The 8637-nt window shown below is 45.4% G+C and overlaps 1 long non-coding RNA gene across 1 annotated transcript; it reads left to right on the top strand.

Moving 5' to 3' along the window:
* Positions 1 to 530: 530 nt before the first annotated feature.
* LOC135368225 (uncharacterized) lies at positions 531 to 1647 on the top strand. The gene is made up of 3 exons (XR_010414722.1): positions 531 to 780; positions 1261 to 1417; positions 1543 to 1647. It is a non-coding gene; the product is annotated as an uncharacterized LOC135368225 (long non-coding RNA).
* The last annotated feature ends 6990 nt before the right edge of the window (positions 1648 to 8637 follow it).

The raw sequence follows: 8637 nt of genomic DNA, 5'->3' as shown, positions 1-8637 counted from the left end.
TGGAGGTCTTGGATTTGCAAAAGATTGACACGGTGTACGGCGAAGCGGTCTATGTAGAAGTGTTGGTGGAGAGCGATAAACGTGTAAAATTCTACCTTCCTAGTCGCTTCCCAGCAAACCATCAGTATCCCACAGACCTCCCAAATTGGTCTCACACGTCACAGATATCACGCGTATCCTCACAACGTCCGCTGTATATCCACCATGAGACGTCACAAATATCCCCATTTCTTTACCTTACACGGATTTATTGTGTCGATAACAGCCATTTCCAGCATTCTCAGACGTGGCAATTTCTCACTCTTTCCTTATAATGACAATATTGATTTTATACCCTCATATCCATACCTTTTCTAATCATATTTGTAACGACTCATCATGTATCGCACCATAGTCAATAAACAAAAGAGAGAGAAAAAAAACATATTTTACCTTTTCCACGGGAATTATAATGATCGGTCACGTATGTTGAGGGATATAACAAGAATGAAGTTCCCAACAAGCGCGAGACGAAGCGTAACGACGTCTGCCTCATCGCCATCGACATTCCCCAACCGCCGTTTCAAACAGGCGAGGCGCGTCGTCGTAGCGGTTCGGTAGGATATGACATGTTACACGGAAGGGTCTTTGGAACCTCAGCATCATGCGTATTTTGTACTGGAATCTCGGGAGCATTGAGGCAGTACTAGCCAGTACGTCGAACAACTACGTTGTGCATAACAACGATTGCCGTGGTGTGCGAGAGCTAGCGTTCCTTTGTTCTCCGGCTTTGCAGTTAAGGTGAGTTCGTTCTTCCTTTTGCCTCACTTAAGATTTGTGCGTTGTTTTTTTTTTCAACAATCACATGTTGTAGATGTGTGGAGCAATGACAGCTTTGTATCTGAGTAAACAGCTGTAGTTTGCTTTACCTGCAGAGTCTGGTGCGTCTCATTGACGAACTCATGCGAACGGCGGAACTGTGTGAGATTGTGTGTGTACAGCTACAAAGTGCAAGTCCAATTCTTCACATCTCTTTGATTCAGGATTTGATTGGGGATGAAAGCAATGGTGAAGCAAATTCTATTAACTATGCGCAGCCTGCTAGTAGATAAACTTGGCTGAGCTACAGTTGTCTTTCATATAAAGGATAGCAGTTATGTTTTCACGTTCGACTGCACTGTTTTTCAAAGTTCCTTGTTTTTTTGCATGACCGCTTATCTTTCTTAAATGTCACATGGACGCGATGTGACTCTAGATTAATAAAACATGACTGTTTTACAGTATCCACACACAACCATGGATAGCCTCACACATGTGTAAAGTTACTGGTGTCTCTACAACACTGAAGAGCCAGGCATAAACCGGAAGACGTCGCTTGGGTCTGCCAGTGATTAGGCTGCTTCCGCATGTAACCATCTATACTGCAAGAGAAGCTGCGGTAAGTCACTGTCTTGCATTTGTTCCCACTTTTTGCAGAATGTCTGTTCTTTACGCCTATTTATGGCAGTGTTTGAGCGGCTATCTCAATAGATGGAATTAACTATGTTATTGATTATCTTTCAGGGATGACGGTTGCGAAGTGGCGTAGCAATCACGTGATTATTATTATTATGACCATTATTGTCTTATTATGCGTCTTATCCGTGTCACCCTATATTGTTAATAATTAGCCTATTTATGTTGTAATATCATATCTTGTACTACTAGAAAGAGCGTTTCTTACAGTGCATGTAACATCACTGTACTTGGTTTGTGTTCAATAAACAAGAGTTCGTTGGTAGGATGTTCTCTGTTGCAAAGTAGTATTTTCCGTAGAATAAGTAAAAATTGCAAAAAAAGCTACAAAACACAATTATAATAATACGTCCTGTATATGTCCTCTATATGTCCAAATATCCCTGACAGACATTCCTGGAACCTTCCCTGGATCAGCAAATGTGGAAGAAATACGGGTCCTCTGTCTGTCCCAGAGACGTCAACGGGCTATTCAGCCTAGTCCCTGGGATATCCCAAAATCCCAAGTGGGATATCGTGTGGACGTTTCTGAGACATATATTGTTTACTGGGTTTAAGCGTTTGACAGGGGACGATCTAGAGGAGATGAGACAACTGCCAAATCTTAAAATTGAGAAAAAGGAGAGATTCAAGGATGGCAAGAGAGTTGCTTCCCCCGACATTCTATTCACTCATGGGAAGAAAAAGTGATGATGCATCGACATATCGGCGGCTCTCATCCTAAGACAGTTCTCTCCACATCCTGGTGACCTGTCACTTCCCAGCAAACCAGAGACGTCCCCTGAACATCCATGTCATATCCTGACTCGGAGGTTGAAACGTCCCAGGGAACACGCCACAAATCCCATAGACATCATCTGTACGTCCAGGGGACAAAAAAATCTTCCCCTGTTGCACATTCCACGAACATCCCACAAACGTACAGTAGACGTCCGTGGGATATTGACAGCTTTGAGATTGAGATGACGCATGGATGTTTATTGGGAGCTTGAAGTTGCTTTTATCATCTTCAAATCATATTTTGAAACATTTTGCGACAGTTGTGTGTGTGTGTGTGTAGGGGGCTGGTGTCGGCACCATTAACGGACCCGTAACTATAGAGAGTGGCCCCCACATAACTATTTCATTCCCTGTTGCCCCACTGTACCCGTTTCTGGTAATTTCCATAACGGACACAGAGCGCGGTGGTTTAAATAAAGCTCACAGTCCAAAAAGAGCTTCAAAAGGTACTAGCATTCCCTTTCCATGAGAAAACAAATACTATATTGATTTCGCGCGAACTTCCGTGAATTCGAGGGTACTCCTCGCATCTGAAACAAAACGGATGGTGAGCTGTCTAAGTATAATCCGATTATGCACAAAAACAACAGTCAAGTGACGAGTTGCGTGGTGCGTTAACTCTGCAACAAGGTAACGCCTGTGTTTCTTACTGCTGTTCGTCTGAGACACTCAGTATAGGTTCATCAAAGTCAAATTTGAGAGTGCCACAGAATTCCGCATGCAGAGATGCGGAATTCTGTGGCACTCTCAAATTTGACTTTTGATGAACCTATACAGAGTTTCTCGGACCAAGAGCAGTAAGAAACACAGGCGTTACCTTGTTGCAGAGTTAAGACACCACGCAACTCGTAACTTGACTGTTTTTTTTTGTGCATAATCGGATTATACTTAGACAGCTCACCATCCATTTTGTTTCAGATGCGAGGAGTACCCTCGAATTCGTGGAAGTTCGCGCGACAAGCAATATAGTATTTGTTTTCTTTTGGAAAGGGAATGCTAGTACCTTTTGAATCTTTTTGGACTGTGAGCTTTATTTAAACCACCGCGCTCTGTGTCCGTTATGGGAATTACCAGAAACGGGTTCACTCGGGCAACAGGGAATGAAATAGTTATGTGGGGGCCACTCTCTATAGTTACGGGTCCGTTAATGGTGCTGACACCAGCCCCCTACACACACACACACAACTCTCGCAAAATGTTTCAAAATATGATTTGAAGATGATAAAATCAACTTCAAGCTCCCAATAAACATCCATGCGTTGTCTCGATCTCAAAGCTGTCAATATCCCACGGACGTCTACTGTACGTTTGTGAGATGTTCGTGGAATGTGCAACAGGGGAAGATTTTTTTGTCCCCTGGACGTACAGATGATGTCTATGGGATTTGTGGCGTGTTCCCTGGGACGTTCCAACCTCCGAGTTGTTGGATGTTCAGGGGACATCTCTGGTTTGCTGGGTTGTGTCCTCAACACGAACGTCAGTACTATGCAACACTAGAGGCCCTCCAAATTCATCTGGCAAACGTTCACGAACTCCGTGCACCCTGCATACCATTTTGTGAGACTCTCTGCACTCTACGAAATTACACGAGGTGCTTCGAGTTGCATCTACATGACAGAGACGAGGCCGGGCATGAAGTGACAACGTTTTTTCATGAGTATGAACACTATCTTGCTAATGTATTGCGACGCTTCGGATTCCCACTGCGCTACTTCACATTTCTTAAAGTAGAACTTGGGCGACATACGCCCGATGAGGAGTTACGACTTGAGATTAATTTTGTACCTTCTAAAGTGAGAACTGTTTGGTCAGAGGGAGATGTACTGCCTTCGATTTCGCAGTCAGTCGACTATTGAGATAGCACAAACATTAGAAAACTTAGAAATTCAAGGCTCCGGTTTTTTCTCTTTCGCATTCTTGCTTGTATTCTAAACATTGGACCTTTGGCTCCTCAACTAATTGGATGTTCCCACTTTGAGTTACCGAGCGAATTGAAACGGAAGTATCGTTCCCTGTTGAATGTGGATTACGAACTACATGAAGATGAAGAGAACATGTGTCTTGTCTTCTCTGTGATTGCTGGACTACATCCTGCCTCGCATCACAGGCGTAGCGCATCATCCTACAGACCATACATAACATAGTATGTATTTCCTGATACATTTCCCATAGCTTTTCCAAAAGATGTAGAGATATTTGAGAAACGTAATGAAATTAGCATTAATGTGTACGCGTACGAAAAGGAAGAAAACTACATTTACCCCATCAAAGTTGATGAGGAGCGTCAGAAACGTGGACTTCTTACTAGTTGACTCTCATTTTGTGCTCATCGCAAATGTTAGTGGATTGTTTGTTCCACATGAACAATTCCATTGTAAAAGATGTACAAGGGGTTTCTGCTCAGAGGGAAGTCTCAAGTGTCATTTAAGTATGTGTAAGCAACAGAAAGTAACCAAGACCATGCACCCAATGAAGGGAGAGACATTAGCATTTGCAGGGGAACATCTCATGTCAGAAGTTCCTTTCTACTGTGTGTATGCATTTGAAAGTGTGCTGTCACCGTGTCTGGATTCAGGAAATGTGTATGAAGATCACATCCCCTCTTCATTTTGCCTGCTAGTGATACGCCCGTCCGACTCCAAAAGTATCTGTATCGTGGACGTAATTGTGTCACTGTCTTTATGGAGCTACTGCACAGTCTCCATGACGACATTTTGGAATGGATACGCACAATTGCCCCTCTAGAAATGACCGCAGAAAACGAGCAGCAGCATGCCACAGCAAGTCACTGGAACGTTTGCAAAGAATATTTTGCAAAGAAGCAAAAAGTTCGTGACCATGACCATGTAAGTGGAAAATTTCGACAAACTTTGTGTAACACCTGTAACTTAAAACTGAGAGTGCCTCCTAAGATTCCAATCATTGCACACAATGCCAACTATGACTTGAGCTTTCTTTTGTCTCACCTGCATCTGCTTAATATATTAGACATAAATGTGATTGCCAGTAGCTCCCAAAAATTCAAGGCTATAGACGTTGGCTCTTACCGATTCCTAGATAGTTTAAACTTCCTGAATGCAAGTCTTGAAACATTAGTGAAAAATCTACATGAGAAATGTGAAGACAACTTTCGTCGTCTTCGTGAATTTTTTCCAGACGAAGAACACTTTCAACTAGTTGTTCGCAAAGGAGTGTTTTGTTACAATTTTGCCACCACTTGCGAAGCCTACAGTGAGCTTTCTCTACCTCCTCGGGATAAATTCTTCACCACCTTGAATGGGACAGAAGTAAGTGAAGAAGATTATTGTCATGCACAGAGAGTCTTTGAAAAATTTCAACTCCGTAATCTGGGAGAGTATTAGTAGTATAGATTAATACGGCTTAATAATGGTGCCTGTATAAGAACCATGCGGCATAAGAACCGTGCGCTATAACGACATCCTTTTTCTAATCCAAGATGGCCGATTCTAAGCCAACACAATCCAGTTCTAAGCCAACACAATCCAGTTCTAAGCCAACACAATCCACTTGTAATCCAAGCACAAGCCAAATCCAAAGCCATCTGATTGGTCGCCATTAGCTCCACCCACCTCACGTTGATTGGCCACCAAGCCCCCCCCCCCTGATTGGTCGACCGTAGTTCCGTCCCCCTTCACGCTAATTAGTCGGCTCAGCTCCGCCCACTTCACACGCTGATTGGCCCATGCTAAGCCTACTGAGCGTTGGTTGGTTTACCCTAGCTCCACCCCTTATGCTAATTACTTGGCTCCGCGCCCCCGTTGATTGGTCCGCGCTAAACCTACTGATCGCATTGATTGGTTCACCATAGCTCCGCCCCCGTTTATGTTAATTACTTGACTCCGCCCCCCTGCTTCACGCTGATTGGTGCACGCCCCCGCCGTTATGCTAATTAGCCGGCTCCGCTGATTGGTCCTACTGTCCAGGCACGGCCCCCGGCGGCAGCGGCCCCGCTGCGGCTTTATCTCAGATGTTCGAACTTACCCGTGCCAATTGGCCCGTCGCCAGATGGTGCGCGGATCGCTCGCCGGTGGCTTCAGATGGTTCTAACCCAATCGGGTGTCTCATACGTTGACACCTCGTGCCACAAGATGGCACGACTCAGGGTCATCAACTCCACGCGGTTCCGCTTCGAGGCGTCACACGAGCGAGAGAACTTCGTCGAGATGTGCTGCCACATATTGCGCTCCCGTATCACCGCAAACAAGTTGCGGGAAATCATACGCGAAATCTTTGACGAGTACCTGTCGGCTTACAGGGAGCAATCACTGAGCGAGCTTCAGGAACTATGTCATAAAGAAATAAGAGTCCTGGAGACGATCATCAATCGCTCTAGGAGCTATGGATGAAAATAAAGATGCATCACACCTCGCTACAGAGTCTGCTCAAGTTATTCCACGATGCGCATGCAGTTCCAGCACCCCGCTCGAATTCTCATCTCCGGCGCGTCCATGTGTGGGAAGACGGTGCTCACGCAGAATATAATGAGACACCCCGAATTATTTAGCATTCCACCGCAGAAGATACTCTACGTACGAAAGTATGCAGCCGGCTGGGAAAAGGATTTCGACAGTGTGGAGTTTATGGACCGGATACCCGCAGATTGGAATGAGCGATATCCCACTCTCATAGTTATTGACGATCAAATCACGGAAAAGGGTGTTCTATCGGAGGTAGAGACATTGTTTGGACGTGGGTAGCCACCATAAGAACGCGTCCGTGATCCTGATCACACAAGCCTTGTTCTATCACAACGCCGCTTTTCGAGCGATATCGCTGAACGCCAGTTATATCGTATTGTTCCGGAACGCTCGGTCCGTACAACTGATCGAAACCTTCGGACGTCAGGTATTCGGGAAACAGGGGCTCTCCTATTTTCTCGACGCATATAACCAGACGACGGAGAAGGCGCACGGTTATTTAGTTGTGGATCTGCACGCGCAAACACCTCCCTCTCGTAGCCTGCGAACGGGTATTTTACCGCACGACCGGCAGTTCCTGTTTACGCCCGCGAAATGACGGCCGATCTTAGAAGACATCTCACGCTCCTCAAAGTATTGGCCGCCAGCAAACCGACGCACCGCGCAGAGTTACTTAAAGAGCTCAGCTGCGACGACATTCGAATCCTTTCGGAAATCAGTTTGAACATTCTATGCGGAAATATCCCACTTTCGACGGAACTTCATAAAAACCTGAAGAAACACAAAAAAATCCTCCGCTTCCTCGCTTAGAAGTCACTTCATAAGTGCCGCCGACAGTTGAAGAAATATATTAGGGGACAACGAGGTGGTCTCATTCCCATACTTCCACTGCTCCTCTCAGGGCTATCAAGTCTCGTGGCGGGAGTCGCCGGGTGAGCGATATCGAAAGCCATCGGTCATGGCTCATAGAATAGAAATAGGTGAAGTTCTGAAATCGAACGATTCGGACAATGTAAAAGTGGGCAAAATACTGGAAGCCCTCTATTACTTGCTGAAGCGTGCTCACTATCCTCCTCCTCCTCCTCCTCCTCCTCCTCTGGAACCTGTCCATTCGGAGCCCGAACCGGAACCCAATCAATTCGATTTTAATCTTCTACCCTCTGGCGTTTATAAAGCACGCGCGAAATCTGTGCTAAAAGAATTGAAGAAAGTTTTCACCTGGCAGGCGGATAATGTGCTAGTATATAGAGGGAAGCGAATCAATCGCTCAAACATTGTGGCTCTCGTGAGCTACTTAGCACGTCGTAGCGCGCTCATCAAGAAACCCCGCTGGTACAAAAAAGTATCGAAAATTATAAGCGCTCTGAAAATACACCGCATTGCTCGCTGGAGCAAATATGGGGCCCTATAGAAAGATCAAGGAGAAAGGGTTAGGTGGAGTGGATCGGTACCGACGTTATCACAAGCTCACGCGCGCAGAAGCCGTGGAACAGCTGAAAAAAGAAGATGCTTACACCCTTCACAAGCCAGTGAAGAAAAAATTTAAGCGGCGCTCCATCATCGCAACTCACGTGCGGGATTTATATCAGGCAGACCTTCTCGATATGCGTAAATATCTGAAATTTAACAAGGGCTTCAGGTACATCTTAACGGTCATAGATACGCTATCGAGGTACCTGTACATGGTCCCCATTCGCACAAAGCGCCCGCAAGACGTAAAGAAAGCTTTCCAACGAGTTTTCCGTCACGGAATTCCAAAGAATTTGCTCACTGATCGCGGGAGCGAATTTTGGGGTTCCCCCGTTCGTCAGTACTTTCAGTCGCTACTAAATCACTATAGCACGCAAAGCGGAATGAAAGCGGCCTCCTGTGAACGCGTGCAGAGAACAATTAGAGAAAGAATAGCCAGGCATTTCACTAGTAC

This window comes from Ornithodoros turicata, chromosome 1 (genome assembly GCF_037126465.1).
Source record: "Ornithodoros turicata isolate Travis chromosome 1, ASM3712646v1, whole genome shotgun sequence".
NCBI lineage: Eukaryota > Metazoa > Arthropoda > Arachnida > Ixodida > Argasidae > Ornithodoros > Ornithodoros turicata.
This window is presented reverse-complemented; position numbering and strand designations above follow the sequence as displayed.